Source organism: Mus musculus, chromosome 18 (assembly GCF_000001635.26).
Source record: "Mus musculus strain C57BL/6J chromosome 18, GRCm38.p6 C57BL/6J".
Taxonomy (NCBI): domain Eukaryota; kingdom Metazoa; phylum Chordata; class Mammalia; order Rodentia; family Muridae; genus Mus; species Mus musculus.
Window position 1 is genome coordinate 38,212,062 of NC_000084.6, and position 17,641 is coordinate 38,229,702.

Sequence of the window (17,641 nt, forward strand, 5' to 3'; positions counted from 1 at the left end):
TGCCCGCCCTCCTCCCGCCCCCCCGCCCCCCACTTCGGCCGGGAGGTGGAGCCCGGACCGATCTGGTCCCGCTGGGAGGGGACCCTGACCACCGCGTCCCCAAAACAGCACCCCCTCCTCTTACGTTGCCCCCCACTTGCCTAAGGCCGACTGCACAGGCTTCCTTTTCGGCTCTTCACCTTACACTCATCCCACCTAAGCCTCCATCCAGGACCCCTTCGGAATTGCTCTGTCCTGCATCAAACACCTGTCCCCGACTCTGCCGCCTGGGGGAAGTCAAGAAACGGGAAGTGTCTCTTCTGGCTCTTTCTTCCCCGGCATCTTCCCAGGGGAGCTGCCCCTCCAGGCCCACCCTTTTCCCAGTCAGACCCCGGAGTCTGGCTCCGGAGTGGCCCTCCCTTCTCTTTGCGCCCCGGGGAAGTCCGCCCCTCCCCCTCCGGCCGGAGCTGTAATAGGGGTGAGAATATAAAAGGAACTGTAGAAAGGGTTAGGGGATGGGATCTTGGAGGTCTACAGTGAGGACTGGGATGAAAATCCAGTGCGAGGATGAAATGACGCTCCTGATGTCAGTCTGTTCGAAGGTCCCCTGATCACCTGCCCTCTGGGCGGTGTAGAGCTTCTGCCGCACGCTTCAGGCAGTGACTTAACACACCTCATAGAGTCAAATGGGTCTCTACCCCGTGAAGCGGCTCAGTGTCACGACTTGTGTCACACTCCCCTCACCGTGCCACAAGCTCCCTTGCCACACACTCTGCGAGTCACACACCGTGTCACACGCAGTGTCTCACACTCCAATACTTGGTTTCTTGCGTTCAGCTCTGGCTCTCTGGCGCCATCTTGAGGTGCTTGAGCAGCGTGGGCACTCCCTCTCGTTCAGGTTTTGGTACCCAGGCTGCCAAGTGCCCCAATTCAGTAGGACCTCCTGCCTAGTTCCGCGTTAGAAGCCAAGGCTCCATGTTCCAGGTCAGACGAATGAGGAAGGTTATCTGTAGTAAGGCCAGGTGCTGTGTATGGAAAGTGTAGTGACTGCTCTCTAGGTCTCTGCCGTAACCGCTGGACGCCCCCCCCCCCCATTTCTGTCTCTCCCTCATTTTTCTATCTACACCTTTCTTCTGTCTGTGTTTCTTCTGCTTTCTCCTCTTCCTAGCCTCTGGGCCTCTTTATGTGGGACATTCTTCAAGGTAGGGGTGAGAGCTATAACTTGCTGAAGGAGTGATGGAGAACTGCCAGAGATCTTCCAGAGCACCCCCACCCCTGACTCATCTACCTTTCTGATCTGGACCTTCTGCTCACCCTCAGCCCCAGGAACCCACCTGGGGTGCTCAATGGGAGATGCAGAAAGGGCCTGTCATTTAAGTGTCTTCTCTCTGTCCCTTGCAAAGCTCATACTCTCCCCACCATTGAACACGGCACCAAAAAGCAAATCAGTGGGCCGAAGAGAAGAAATCTTCCACAGAGGAGCTGCCCCAGCCTCCCTGCCCCCAGCATGTGCCTGCTGCCCACTGCAGCAAACCCTCCCAGGCTGCTTGCTGGGAGCCATTCAAAGGCTCCTCTGTTCTCCTCCTTTGCTCGGGGCTGAGCAGGACCAGCAGCCGCAGAGCTGGGCAGGAAATGCTAATCTCCCAGATGTTCCCCTCCATCCTCCCTGCTCCACCACCATCAACCCAAAATCCTGCACCAACTGGTTGGAATAGAACTGGGCCAAGGCAGCAATAGTAGGGTATGGTCATTATTCTTCCCTGCTTCATATTCCTTCCTACTCCAGTTGCCAGACTGTCTCTGTGGGGACCTGAGTTGGGACAATGTAGGTATGAGTATTGGGGCTTGTTTCCCACCCCTGCCCCCACCCCAGGAAGGCAGGCAAGAGAGCTGAGACTTCAAGGAGGATGGTCGGGGAGTAGAGAAGGTAGCATCTGAAGAAGGAAGCCAGGCTCTTGGCCCTGTACCAAACTGGGAGGAGGACCAGTTGGCAAGTGAAGCCTTGGGGGAGGCTCCTCAAACTGACAGTGACTGAGAGTCCATCTGGGACTGTGTCCAGAGAATGGAGCCTGGGTGATGCTGGGTATGAAAATGGCCGGGATGCTTGCTGGCATGTGTTTACCTGGGATGGTCTGTAGCTAAGAGGACTGGGATGTGGGAGAACCTAAAACTAATAGAAAGGCTGTTGACTCAGGTTGCTATGATGCTAGTGTGCCTAGGCTGAAGCCAGATAATCAGACGACCCAAGAGACTATTGTGGAACTCTCTCTCTCTCTCTCTCTCTCTCTCTCTCTCTCTCTCTCTCTCTCTCTCTCTGTGTGTGTGTGTGTGTGTGTGTGTGTGTGTGTATACCATTGGTCTGGAAGCTGAAGGTGTGTGGCTGATGCACTTGAGACTGACTATAGCTGAGCTGTTTTGTATTAATTTGATGTAGTTAGGGCTGTTTCTGAATCTACTGTGTAGGTCTTAAAGGAGATAAAAAGCTGTTGCTAGGAGCCTGTACCTGAAAAGCAGGCTGTTACCTGGGATGAGAACAGAGCTACCGTTGTATATAGGATTGTAGCTAAAATGCTATTGGTCCTGAAGCTATAGCTGTGATGACAGCATATTGAGGATTGGCTATAGCTACGATGCTATTGCCCGGGATTGTAACTGGGCTGTTCTTGTGTGCAAGGCTTTCACTGGGATGCTGTTACGGCTGCAGCTAAAGCTCCAAAGCTCTGGTGTAGCTAGGACGCCATTTCTTGGTAATATAGCTGGACCACTGTTGTGTGGGGGCTGTAGCTAAGACTGTTGTCTAGGAGATGGGAAGTTGTTCCCTGAGATGCTGTTCTGGGAGGCAGCATGCTACTGGAGATGGGAGCTGATCTGCTCAGAATGGTCCTCCAGTGGCTATTGCTGGTCTGTGATGGGCTGGGTAGGGGAGGGCAGGTGAGTCCTGTCTAGAGGTCTGGAAGATGCCAGGACCCTAAGGTCGGCTGGAGCTGCTGTTCTGGGGAGGCCTCAGCAGCTGCTCTGCTGTGGAGCTCAGAAGCCTGTTTTCATTACTGTTTTAACTCTTTTTTTAACCTTGTTTTTCTCTCGGCTGCACTTTCGCTCACTCATTAATTTTGGTATTTTTCTCACGGTGCCTCAGCCCCTGTCATGGCTGCCATGGCAACAGGAGGCAGTGTGCATAGTGCCAAAATATCTGATCAAAAAATAACCAAAATAAGCAAACACCAGGATGGCTATACACAGGGCTACGGCCAAGGCAGAGTTGATGGGTGAGATCCTGGAAACCCTGGGCTCCCAGGGGAGCCCTCTCCCCCACTTCTCTAGAGAAGCTTTAGGAATTTTTTGATAACCTGGGATCCTGCTTCCCAAGGGAGCTTACAGCATACTTTCCTAGGACTCTGAGATTTTTCAGTAGTCCATGGTCAAGAGACAATTTTTTTCATGAGGTTAGAAATGAGGAGAAAGTTCTAAGAGCTTCTACCTACCCCTCCCGTTGCCCACCTCTCCCCTTGCCCACCTCCCTCCTTGCCCACCCCTCCCCCTGACCACCCCTCTCCTTGACCACCTTTCTCCTTGCGCACCCACCCCCTTGACAACCCCTGTCCTTGCCCACCCCTCCCCTCGACTGGTCTTAGAATTATTCCTCCTCTGCTGCTCCTATCCCACTCGGCTATCTCCACTTTCCTTCCTACTTTCATCCTGATGGGATGGACTGCCCTCCTCCAAACTAGCCATCCCACCCCCTAAGTCCTCAGTAAGGTGCCTGAGTCAGTTATGATGCCTTCCAAGCACCTGGCAGTTCTAGGTCTCTAGCATCGCCTACCTAGGGGAGGCTCCTGGACATTCCAAGTACGCTCACTCTACTCCTATTTCCTCTCTGACTTCTTAGTTCCCCGGAGATGCCCCCTCAAATAGGCATGTTCTAAACAGAAGAGAGCCTCATGCAAGAGAGGAAGGGTCAGAACTCCTGGTATTACCAGCCTCGCCTCCTTTATCACCCACTAATGTTCCCTCTGAGGAAGCTTGTCTAAGTGTCTGGAGCACTGGGAATTGGGGGGATAAGAAGGAACCCCTCAATCATTCAGTTACATCTCTGTCTGTTCCTGTCCCCCCCCACCCCCACCCCCCTGGAGAAAGCCTCACTCCTAACGCATCTGCATCCCCTCTGGGAATGGTTAGAACTTGTCTCCCGATCTTCACTTTCAATTTCTTTCTCCCCTCCCTTCAAGAGCAGTGGTGGCCTTGGCCTCCTGGCAGAGCCTTCCTAGCCCGTTTCCATAGAAACCTGGTAGGTTGTGCAGTGCAGGAGTGGGAGGGGAGACAGAAGGAAAGAGGGACCAAGCCTCAAGGGCAGCCCCCAGATGAAGGAATATGGGTACTGAGAGAAGATGGGGTTCTGCTCCATCTAGTGTGGGACCTTGATTTGGGAGGGGAGATAAGAGGTAGAAAATGCTTGCTAGATTCTACCTGCATGTAGTGTGCCCTGCTGCCTCCCGAGATGGTGCCACAGGAACTGTCTTCTGGTACAGAGAAAGGGGATTACCCCCTTCAACTTTTTAAAATCCTTGTTTACCAGAAACTGCCTAATTAAGAATGACTTTCTTCCCAGGACTCTCTAGTCTCTAAGACAGGAACCATGGGACACCTTCTCTCCCCCAACAGCCCCTCACCCTCCCTAGCCCAGCGACTCTGGAATCAGAAGGCTGGACAGCCCCGGGGGACCCGGTGGCCTCTGCTGACCCCATGGCGTGCAGCTCTCAAAGGTCCCATTCATGTCTGGGGGCTGAAGGCACCATTGTCGTCCCCCCCCACCATCGGGCGGGAGGGGGATGTTGTATGGGGACTGAGGGGGGTCTCGACTCAGAAGGAAGGAATGCGTCTGGAGAAGTTGCCCATACCACTCTCCCCGCCCCCCGCGGGGGGCAGGGTAGCTCCAGGCTCAAGGTCCCCACCAGATCTCAGTCCAGACCCTTTCGTGACCCCAAGTTGGGTCTCCAGTAGTTCCCAGAAGCCTTCGCGTATCCCTTGAGGGTGGGGACTACTGCAGTGTCAGAGAAGGGGTGGGAGGAGTTTGGCCCCACCTCTCTGTACTCGGGGAAACCAGTGCACAAGTCGGGAGCTGTCCAGCACTTCAGATTTGGAAGGCTGCTTATTCGCCTACATGCCTTTAAACAAGGGCGTCCAGAGCCAGCCCTGGTAGCTCAGGAGGTCTTCTTCCTCGCCTAAACTAAGACCTCAGACTACATCTCTCCTAGATTGGCTTGGATGCTTTGGGTGTGGAGATCCCTCGGTACTTCGAACTGACTTGGGAAGCAACATATCCCCTACTCAATCTGAGCAGAAATGAAGAATTGAGTGTTACCAAACTGCTGTCTCAGACCTGAGCAGGAAAAAAAGATCCTATGAGCTCAGGCCTTGCCTCCCCTCCCCCATCTCTCTATCTGTGCCTGTTTTCCTCCCTCTCTCCTCCCTCCCCTCCTCTTTCCATCCCTGCTGGGTTGGGGGCTGCTGAATTATCATTTCTCAGTTCTGCTAATGTGCTCCCCGCTGAGGGGAGGGATCATAATTCTGGGAGATGATTAAGTTTCAAATTGTTTTTTCTTTCTGTTGTTGAAGAAGCAGCTTTACTATGGTCCCTCCTCAGTGGGGGAAGGCACCCCATCTCTTCTCTTAATCCCATTTTCAGGACTATGATTTTTGAAGTCCCCTCTAGACTTTTGGGTGTTTAAGTTTGTAAGGGAAGCGAGAAGCATAGGCTGACCCTTGACTCAAAAAAGTCATACAGTGTACGGTAGGAACTTAACTGGTCTCTGTCACTTCCTGCCCATGTGATTAAGTTACTTAACCTATCTGAGCCTCAGTTTTCCCATCTATTAAATGGGCTCAAGGAGTATTGGTGAAGATTTAAAATGTTCGTCCAAATGTTTAGTTTATGGCAAAACTCCATAAATGTTGATAGTATACCTCACACCGCGTCACTGTTCCTGGAAACCTCCCTGAGCTTGATCTTTGGTTCAATAAGTGTTTGCAAAATGCTTTCTATTTCCCAGACACTATGCAGCAGACATGAAACAATCTATTTATCACTTAAACACCTCTTTATCCTCTACTAACTCTTATTTAGCTTAATGTCACTCCCATGTCCTGACTCCCATTGCGGCCCGTCTACTTCCTGCCATGACGTCATGATTCCCACTCCGTTCTTTCTTATCTCTTAATGTCACCTGGATTCTTTTCTTTCTTTCTTTCCTTTTCCTTTCCTTTCATTTTCTTTTCTCTCCTCTTCTTCTCTTCTCTTCTCTTCTCTTCTTTTCTCTTCTTTCTTTCTTTCTTTCTTTCTTTCTTTCTTTCTTTCTTTCTTTCTTTCTTTCTTTCTTTCTTTCTTTCTTTCTTTCTTTCTTTCTTTTTGAGACAGGCTCTCTACATGTAGCCCTGGCTGTCCTAGAACTTACTACACAGACCAGGCTAGCCTTGAACTTAGAGATCCACCTACCTGTCTGCTGGGTTTGCATTCAGCTGTCACCTGGGTGACACCTGGGATATCCTCTTAACATGCTTGACTCTTTTGTCTTCTCTGTCACTCCTCCTGTCACTGAGGCCATCAAAGTAAAAAGGGGTGGAGGGGGTAGAGGTTAAATTTTCAAAGGAACAGAGAGAACTCTAAGCCATGGTTTGTGTGTATGCGTGTGTAAGTCTGTACTGCACTATTTATTCAACAGTGAGTGTATAGTAGACTTCTAAATGTTAGCATCTGAACTGTAAGCTTATTGTCTACATAACTCCTATAAGAGCCATAAATCTCTAAAATGTGTACGTTTCTTTGGCTACCTGCCTATCTTCTCTTTCCCTGCCTCTGTCTTCTAAGAATGTACTGTTCTCATATTAATCACCTTTATTGAGATATAACTGAGATTAAAATGCTCATATTTAGTTAGTTTTTTGTCTAGATAGGGTTTCTTTGTCCCGAAACTCCCTCTATAGACCAGGTTGGCCTCAAACACAGAAATCTGACTGCCTTTGCCTTCTGAGTGCTAGGATTAAAAGCATGCCATTGTGGCCAGCTTAAAATTTCTAAAAAATATATTCTTTTTTAAAAGATTTATTTATTTATTATTTATGAGTACACTGTAGCTGACTTCAGACGCTCCAGAAGAGGGCATCAGATTTCGTTATAGATGGTTGTGAGCCACCATGTGGTTGCTGGGACCGGAACTCAGGACCTTCGGAAGAGCAGTCGGTGCTCTTAACCCCTGAGCTATCTCACCAGCCCTAAAATATATATATATTCTATTTTATCCTTTTTCTCTGTCTTTCTCTGTTTCTGTCTGTCTCTCTCTGTCTCTGTCTGTCTCCCCCTCTCCTCAATGTATGTGGGTGTGTGTGTCTGTGTGTATCTGTGTGTATCTGTGTGTGTCTGTGTGTCTGTGTGTCTGTGTGTCTGTGTATCCATGTTCCACAGTGTGCATATGGAAGTCAGAAGACAACTTGGGAGAATGGTGGGTTCTGAGAATTGAACGCAAATCATCAAGTTTGGCAGCACCTTTCCCCACTGAGCCATTTTGCTGGCCCAAACTGCATACATGTAGTACATATAATTCAAGGAGTTCAGTTGTCTTCGTTTCCTCTGACCGCGAAAGCTTACACCACATTAGCAGGGGGAGCTGCTTTATGAGAGCTGGGTTGGGTTTTGTAGGCCACAGTTTGTTTGTGTTAAGGACAGTTTCACAGAGCTACATGGTCAGCCCTTGTAACAATGTACACTTAAATTATTTAAATTTAATTTTTATTAAACAGGTTTCTCTGTTTCTTTGGGTCTTTATTTCCATATGAAGGTTCCTGTGTCAGATAAGACTAAATAACTGTATATGGTTTTCGTCTGTCACTCCATCCTTTGTTATAACAATCTGACCCATAGAGCTAAGCAATGGATTTAAAAAAAAAATGTTTCTTCTCCAACACTGGATGTTGTTTGTTTTATTTCCATTTGTCTCACTTTATAACTGTGTGAGGGTTTGTTCAGCACAGGAAACAGAAACCAGTCTAGGTATTTTAAACTGGAGGGAGTTAATTTAGGGAACTAATGATTCCAAAATAATCAAAAGCACTTGTGGAATGGACTCCCAGAAGCTGCACCAGGAGAGCTAGTATGTTTGCCATGACTGGCAAGGTAAGAAATCAAAAGGCCACGGCGGTGGAACTATTGATTTAAAAAACACTTTGCCAGAAACTTGCTTTCCAGGAATTAGGAAGCAGAGACTCACAAGCTGGAATAGCTCTTACACGAGAATGCTACATCCCTAGGGTTCTACTTATCAGTGAAGAACCAGGGAGACGGCTCAGTGGGCAAGAGCATTGGGATGGTCTGGGTTTGATTTCCAGAACTCACATGGTGGAAGGAGAGGACCTGCCCTGTGCCTGTACCATAGATAACTGACATGTAGTGAAAACAGAGAGCTGGAGACAACAGAAAGGCTTCTCCTGTCTTCCTGCCATCTGATGATTACCACTGTTAAGGGGATCAGAGGAAGGCAAACCAGATCTCTAGACTTTGAATTCGAAAAGAAAAAGAAAAACAAACAACAACAACAACAAAACAGAGACAGAGTCCAGTGGCACAAGTGACTTTGGTGAATTGGGATGCTTGACCAGAAGGACTGTAAGGTCCAGGTTTGCTGAGTGAGTTCAAGGCCAGAGCCAAATTTTTATTCTACTTTTTAGTAGAAAGAATTCTGGGGACCTATTTCGGTGTTATAGTTCTTGTTTAAGACTCTAGGCTTAGTCTCCAGCAGTTACACACACACACACACACACACACACACACCAGAGAAGGAAGAAGGAACGAGGCTGTGGAAGTTCTGTGACTAAGCAGGTAATGTTAGGATCAGGACAGAGGACGAGGTGAAAGAAAGTGTCTGTCTTGGAGCAAGTTTCAGCAGCACAAATCTAGGACTGGTCCCAGTTCTAACTTGGAACTAAGGGGATCAGGCTCTGAGAATCCCTGGGAAATTGAAGCAAAAGCCAGTGGGAGAGAAAGGAGCAGACAAGACTGTCTTAAAAGTCAAAGGTACGACCGTCTCGTTCCCCACAAGGAAGTAGCTGTACACAATAGTCCTGGGCCTTGAGCATAGACCCCAGGGACAGTGGCAGCTTCTCTCTTACACTGGTTTGGGTCCGTGTGGCTCTCTGCAGGCCATCTGCCACCTACCTCATGACCATCCTTCTGAAACAAGGCCCAGGATTGCCCAGAGAGGTATCAAGGAAAAACCCCAAAGTGTTTTCAAAGTCTCATCTTTCAAGCAGGAAGGCCAGGAATCTAGGGATGTCTTGCAGGAAAACACCATGGAGCTAAGGCCTCCCTGCTGTTGGTATCTGGTTCCTTCTGACACAGCAGAGGTTTGAGCATCGTCTCAAGTCCAGGAATCAGGAGACAGGTCCTTGGGGTTGTAAGGAAACAATGGCATCTGAAGACATTCCAAATATGTCACAGGTCCATTAAATGGCACCGGTATGAGTGTGTCTGTTGAGTGAATATGAAAATGTAAGGAGAAGGGATAGCTTGGCTGCCTGGCTCCTAAGGAGCTTAAGGCAGACAGCATACGCTGGGGCTAAAAGCTTGGTCTAGTTGGGTGGTCCGTGATGGCACATGCCTTTAATCCCAGCACTCGGGAGGCAAAGGCAGAAGCAGAAGCATCTATCTCTGAGTTCAAGGCCAGCCTGGTCTACAAAGTGAGTTCCAAGACAGCCAGGGCTACACAGAGAAACCCTGTCTCAAAAAACAACACAAAACAAAATGCCTAGCCTTGTGATTCTGCTGGAATGGCGCTGTCATTTATTCGTTGTATGACCTTAGGCCAATTACATCTTCTCCCTGGGCTTATCCTTCCACCTATAAAATGGACATACTTGTATACTTAATTCGAGAGGTAGCTAAGAGGATTGGCTGGATAATGATATGCGATAGATGCAAAAACACTTGGCCAGTCCCTGACATATACTGAACTTTTGAGATGTAGTGTCTACTAGTATTGTTTGCAATGACTAACAAATATCTTTCAAGAACAAAATATCTTTCCTATTAATCACTGGGAAACCCCTGTAAAAGGACATTCTTTATCTGTGGTTTATTCTGTCCCTGCTTAGTCACTTTCTGGATAAGTCGGGATCCAGGCCAGGTGAGGATGCCTCTTGGAGCCTGTTTCCTCTCTCTGAATAATCTTCTTTTCTCATCCTTAGTTCAGTCCCCTGTGGTCCCACTGGGTTTTTAGCATGTCCTGTGGAGAATGGCATGTTGGCATCCTGATAATGAGGAATGGTGTGTGTGTGTGTGTGTGTGTGTGTGTGTGTGTGTGTGTGTGTGTGTATGTGTAAGAGTTGTAAGATCAGCAAGGTTTGGGGTCACCACCTCAGACCTTTCATGTCCCGCCCCCTCTCTCTATTCTCCTTTTCCCAAATCCTCCGACTTTATCTAGGTTTATTGAATATCTACTCTGTAGCAAGCATTATGCTAGACAGCCCCTAATGTATTCAAGGCACGTGAATAAGAGTTACAACAAATAGAGCCACACAAGCATTTATTTAATCACAATTATAATGGCTTCATTCAGGGGAGATGATGGGGAGTATTGAGAGTAGATAATGGGACAACCTGCCCTCCCCCACCAGTGAGGTACAAACAGGACCAGACCTGAGGAAAGACTAAGAATCAGCCAGACAAGGAGAAGGAAGTTCCCTGAGCAGAGAGGAGTTCCTGCCAAAATGTTAGATGATCACTTTATGGTGTGTGGCCTTATCCAGGGGTATTTGATTCTCAGCTGGGGACTCCCAAAAGAATAAATATTTAATGGTGGGATATACGGAGACATGTGACCTGCTGATAGCATCAGGAGACCCTCTTGTTGGATTTCCAGCCAAATCATGTGGTTAGAAGGTCTATCTCTGAGAGAGAGAGAGAGAGAGAGAGAGAGAGAGAGAGAGAGAGAGAGAGAGAGATAGAGAATAAGAGAGCAGGACTGTGGATGTGTCTTTGTGACAGTAAATATCAGTGCAGGTGTGCATGAGTTTATGCAGAGCTCTAGCTAATAATTTTTGGCTTCTGGGCCAAGCAGCAGAAACATACATTGAAATTCAGGAGCACGCCAGCTCCTGAACGGAGAACAGAGGAGGGAGAAAGCACCCCACCCCCAGTACAGAAGCCTCCAATGGTCAGATTCTATGTCCTTGACACTGGACAGTCCAGGTCGTCCACTCTGCCAAGTGCAGAGCACTAACTAGCTGGAACTTCTAGACAAGCATCACTGTTGAAGATGAGGGAAGGAGGAAGGCTTTAAAATTTGTAGTCTTTTGGAAAATCATTATTTTAAAATGTTTGACCCTCCTCTGTATTTTTCCCCCTGGGCCTCTAGTGGGTGTGGTCTATTAACACTCTAAATGCACACATGCACATGCGTGTGCGGGTGGTATGTGTTTCTGTGTAGAGGAACAGGTGTTTGAGAATGACATTGTGAAGAGTGGTAAGAGCCCCCATGGGCTAGTGGTCAGCACTCAAGTTCCTCTCCTCCTCTGTCCCACCCAGGGGCTCAGTCCTCCCACTATGCCCATCTCCGGCGCTCTGCATAAAGGCTGGAATCATCTGTGCATCAGGCCTGAGTCCCTTTGTATTAGCGACAGACTGAACATGTACTGACCACAACTAGACAGACAAAAATAATATGCTCACATCCACCTTCAAGCCCATAAAGCGAATGGAACCTGGGCCCATTGCAGTGAATGAGCTTCAATAATTCATCCCAGCTGCTGATGTGGTATTGACATAAAGCTAATTTAACACTGGAGGAGCCCGGGAAAGTAAGGAGCAATTACGCCTTCACCTGCGGCATGGTCTTTCAGCCAGCTCTGTGCTGTGCCAGAAAGCCAGCTCCTAAAATAGGAGTAGTTCTGGGGAGGCCGCTGGCCCCCTTCTCTCCGTGAATATGGTTGGCTTACTGGAGATCTCTTCAGATTTATCTTGCTCACTGTCTGTGTGCGCTTGCCCTTGCATTCATATGTACATGTGAGGCTAGAGGTCAACTGTAGATGTCATTCCCCATCTTGGGGTGTTTTGAGACCCGGGGCTCTCAATGGCCTGGAGCTTGATGAATAGACTAAATTTTCTGGCCAGGGGACCCCTGGGAAACCTACTGTCTCTGTTTTCCCAGCTCTGGGATTGTAAGTACATATAAGTACGTATAAGTATAAGAACCATGCCCAGATTGTTTAATGTACATTTTGGAACTAAATTCCGTTTCCATGCTTGCAAAGCAAACACTTTACTGATGAGTTATGTCCCATCTCCTCCTGCCGTTTTGTGAGACAGGATCTCATACAGCTTGGGCATTTTTTATGTGTGCAAATGTTAATGTCTGAATGTGTGTGTGAACATGTATATAACTACTCGTGTGCTCAGGTTCATGTTTACATATGTCTGCATATATGTAGAGCCCAAAAGTTGATGGCAGGTGCCTTCATTGACCACTCTCCACTGCTTTTGTTAAGGCAGAGTCTCTCACTGAACCCAGAGCGCACCGATTCCCCCCCCCCCCCCCCAGATCATCTACCCAGCTTGTCCTGTGAGCCTCTGTCTCTGCCTCCCAGCTGCTGGAATTACAGGCAGACTGCCACGCCTGGCTAGACTCTACACAGGCTCTGGGGATCTGAACTCCTGCCTTCTGCCTTCATGCTTGCATAACAAAGACTTTACTCATTGAGCTCTCTCTCTGACCTTAGAACTTTTGATCCTCCTGCCTCTACCTCCCAGGTGCTGGGATTGCAGGCATGTAACACCACACCTGGCATGTTGACAGTATTCTTGAACAGAGACTGACCGCCTCTCTCTCTGGATCTGAACTTCTCAATAGTCAGAGATGTTTCTTTAAAATGCGTCCCCTCCCTTTTTTTTCTTGTTTGTTTGTTTGTTTGTTTGTTTGTTTGTTTGTTTGAGACAGGGTTTCTCTGTGTAGCCCAGGCTGTCCTGGAACTCAGTCTGTAGACCAGGCTGGCCTTGAACTCAAGAGATCTTCTTGTCTCTGCCTCTCAAGTTCTGGGACTAAAGGCGTGCGCCACCATGCCTGGCTTAACTTTTCTAAAATATACATCTCTTCTCTTCTCTTCTCTTCTCTTCTCTTCTCTTCTCTTCTCTTCTCTTCTCTTCTCTTCTCTTCTCTCTCTGTTTGTGTGTGTGTGATAATGTGGAGGTCAGCAGACAACATACAGGAGTCAGTCCTCTCCTTCCACCTGGGGTGCTGGGGATTGAACTCACTCAGGTTATCAGGCTTGGAAGCCACTGAGCCATCTCAAAGGCCACATGAGATGTTTCTTATGTCAGTTAGATCAGGGTATTTCCTGTATCTCTTTCCATGGAATATAATCCTCTAGTACTTTCTAGAGGACAAATGGACAAGTGAGGCTGCAGGGAAAGGGAACTATGACTGATATCCAAAATGATGTCCAAGAGTCCCTCAAAAATAAACCTCGGGTCTGGGGATGTGCTCAGAGGTAGAGCAGTTGCCTAGAATTCCTAGCATCACACACACACGCACACGCACACACACACACACACCATAAATAAATAAATAAATAAATAAATAAATAAATAAATAAACGCCGCTCATTTGATATCATATACTGAAATTCTTGTTTTAATTTACTCAAAAAATATATAAGGGGCTATGGCTGGAGCTCAGTGGTAGAGTGCTTGTCTTGCTTGCATAAGATCCTGAGTTCAATCCCTACCCCCCACCCCCCCCCCAAAAAAAAACCTCTCCAGAAACCTCAGCATTTATTGTTATCAGGTTCACTTAACGGACTATATCCTTGCTGTCAGAGGGCTGAAGGCTCAGTGAGAGAGGCAGGTATTAAACACGTAGACACGTGAGTGAGTAGGTGATCATAAATTGTTACCAATGCTTTTTGTTTCTCTTTATTTATTCATTCATCCATCCAGCTATCAATCCATATGAGAGAAACAATAACAGTAAGCGACAGTTTGGAATGACAGTGACTCTGCGTCCTGCAAGGCTTTGGGAAGGCAGAGTGTGTATCTAATGCTTTCCTTCTTCCTAGAAATAAGCGAATACACTTTACTGGAGCTAGTGGAAGAAAAGGAATTAGGGGTGTGTGTGTGTGGTATGTGTGTGTTTAGTCCGGGAAATCAATTCAAATCTTGCTGCTGCCATTTTATAACTGGTTTGGCGACCTTGGACAACTTATTTCTGTCAACTCTCAGTTGCCCCATCTGGAAAGCAGAAATGATAACATCCTCCACTTTATAGACTTGTTGTGAGAAATTAAGTAAAATAACATTCTAAAGTGCTTACCAATGCCTGGCATATGGTAAGTGTCAATAAATTACCATTATTGCTATTATGATTATCCTCAAGTGTCCTCGGTTCTTTATTACCCCCAGGCTTTGACACAATTTGCTCCATCTGCCTGGATCACACACTGCTTCCTGGATCCATTCATGCTCGTCTTTCAAGTAACACCTGAGACATAGCTCTCTCAAAAAACTTTTCTGGCCTCTAGATCCGTAGCTCTCCGGCACACGTGAAACACTTTAAAATGGCTCAGGGAATGAAGCTCTGACCACGCAAGACTAGCAACCCGAAGCCAATCCCTGGAAACCAAATAAACATGGAAAGAAAGAACTGAGGTCACAAAGCTGTCCTCTAACTTCTTCTCTGACGCACCCTCTGACCTCCACATGCTCACTGTGCCACGCGCATACTAACACACACAGACATACTTGGTGGTTTGAAGGAGAATGGCTCATATATTTGAATACTTGGTCCTTAGTTGGTGGAACTGTTAGGGAACGATGAGGAGGTGTGGCTTTGTTGAAGGAGGGGTATCAGAGCCTGTGGCCTTTGAGATTTCAAAAGCTCAGGGCATTCCCAGGTAACTAATCTTTGTCTCTGTGTGTCTATCTCTCTTTGTGTCTCTCTCTTCTCTCTCTCTCTCTCTCTCTCTCTCTCTCTCTGTCTCTCTCTCTCTCTGTCTCTCTCTGTCTCATTGCTTATGAATCAGATGTAAACTCTATCAGTTACTGCTTCAAGACCATGCCTGGTTGCCATGATTCCCACCATGATAATCATAGAGCCTGACCCTCTGGGACGGGGAACCCCAAATTAAATACTGTCTTTAATAAGTTGCCTTGGTTATGGTGTTCTTCTTGGCAATAGAAACACATACACATGCGTACGTACATACACACACAAATACTAAATAAAACCAATTAAAGTCACTGTGTGAGACAGAAGATATAGCTCATTAGTAGAGTTCTTGCCTAGCATGTGTAAGGTCCCCCAGTTTCATCACACATATGCATGAATGTATGTGCCCTATCTGTCTGTCTCTGTGTGTGCATGTATGCTCACATGTGCATGAGCATACACTCGTGTGATAATAAAACAGCTGTTCAGACTTGGAAGAGTGCCATGGTCCGATGACAACATTTGGAGACACGTAAGCATATTGACACCTACACAGGGGCTTGCCTTACTATCTAAAACTTCTTTGTAAGTCTAACATTGTTCTAAAATAAAAAGGGTTATTATTTTTTAGAAGATTTATTTATTATTATATCTAAGTACACTGTAGCTGTCTTCAGATGCACCAGAAGAGGGCTTCAGAGCTCATTATGGATGGTCGTGAGCCACCATGTGGTTGCTGGGATTTGAACTCAGGACCTTCAGAAGAGCAGTCAGTCTGTGCTCTTAACCACTGAGCTATCTCTCCAGCCCCAAAAAGGGTTATTTTAAAATGAGGACTCTGTGCCAAACCACAGTGACATGTCATTTCAGAGTATCAAAGTGAAAAAGGAAGGAAGGAGAGAGGGGGGGAAAAATCAATCTCAGAAAATAACAAGTATTAATGAGGATGTGAAGAAACAGGGAACTTCATGCATGGTTGTCAGGAATGTTAAGTAGTTTCTATGAAAACATAGTATGTCCCTTAAAGAACTAAAAATAGAGTTGCCAAGTCAGCTCAGCTGATAAAGGTACCTGGGGGATCTGAGCCTGATCGCTGGGACCATTCTAAAGGTGAAAAAAGAGAACCAACTCCGCAGAACTGTCCTCTAACCTTTACCCAAACGTAAAGTTTCTTTGGAAAGTGAGTTATGTCAAAGAATGGTTCACTGAAGCAGACACAGGTGAAAGGATGATTTGCTAAAGCAACCACATGAAAGGACATGTCATGAAGGATTCTTCACTAACAACACGCATGTTTTGGTTTGCCTTACATTGGGTAGCTGAGCCCATTTGTCGTGGCTCCAGAGAGAAACACACCAAAAAAACCTTCTGGTGGCATTCTGGCAGCTTATGCCCCTTCCTTGGACTTGGGCCAGTTGGCAGAGTGATGTCAGCTGATACAGAGTCACCTGAAAGTTTGCTAAGACAGACTCACATGCTGAGGCAAGACCCATGGAGGACATGTGATGTTTGGAGGGAGTATAAATAGGACTTAACAGACAGTGAAGGGGGTAGGCTTGCATAGCTAGCTTTGCAATGCTTCCTGATCTCCCGTCTTTGCTGACCTTCGCTTCGTTGAGAGAGCAATGGCAAAGAACTTCTCCTGGTGTCTAAGCTGGTCCTAATCACTCCTGCAGATTTATGTCAACTTGGCTGAGGTCTGGCTGTTTCTGCTAGGTCATGCCACTGCTGCTGATTCGTGTTTGCTATCCCAGCACTACTGAACTGGACTGCTGGTATATCGTGGTGTAGCTGCAAGTGGATTGAGCTGCTGCTGCTGCTGACCTGTGAACTGAACGGCTGATTTCCTGACAATGCAGATTGGATTTGCTCCAAAGAACAATTTCTAAACAGGTCTATTTCCCCTGTCTCCCAATAACCTTTCTTTTCTACTACCTCTGGTGGGTGTTGGGTTAGAAGGAAGGTCAAAGCATTTAAGAACAATTATTAAAATTAGGGCTGGGAAAAATGTAAGCATATACACAATGCACTGTGGCATATATGGTCATGTGACACACATATACATGTAATAATCATGTGACACACATATACATGTAATAAGTGAATATGTTTTTTTTAATTAAAACAGTCAACTTTAAGTTGTGTGCATTTTACCCATAACTTGTGTGCTTATTTTTTCAGTCACTCCTGGGTTCTATCTTCAGATCTTTTGATTCAGTGCAGAAATGAAAAAATTGATTCCAAAATCCAAGTGGAATTGCAGGGGCTCTGGAAAGCCAAAACAATTTTGAAAAAGAACAAACTTGGAGGACTCCCACTTCCTGATTTCAAAGCTACAGTTACCAAAATAGTCTGATACTGGATTAAGGATAAATAGATCTATCAAGATAACAGCATTGGAACTTGCCTTTTGGCTCATGCTGTTAGTCCCTGCACTGGAGAGACAGAGACAGGCAGATCTCGGAGTTTGAGGCCAGCCCAGTCTTCAGAGCAAGTTTAAAAGCAACAACAAAAACCCAGAAGAGAATGAAATTATTAGATTAAGGGCTCAGGAAAAAAACCTCATACAACTGTGGTCAACGGGTTTTTAGCAAACATTCCAAGACCAAGATGACTCTCTTAATGGTGCTAGGACAACCGGATACCCTCCTATACACACACACACACACACACACACACACACACACACACACACACAC

At 46.8% G+C, this 17,641-nt stretch overlaps 1 long non-coding RNA gene across 1 annotated transcript; it reads left to right on the plus strand.

Moving 5' to 3' along the window:
- Nucleotides 1-50: 50 nt before the first annotated feature.
- On the plus strand, nucleotides 51-17,102 carry 2010320O07Rik. Its single transcript, XR_877329.1, has 2 exons — nucleotides 51-1,720; nucleotides 16,659-17,102. It is a non-coding gene; the product is annotated as an RIKEN cDNA 2010320O07 gene (long non-coding RNA).
- The last annotated feature ends 539 nt before the right edge of the window (nucleotides 17,103-17,641 follow it).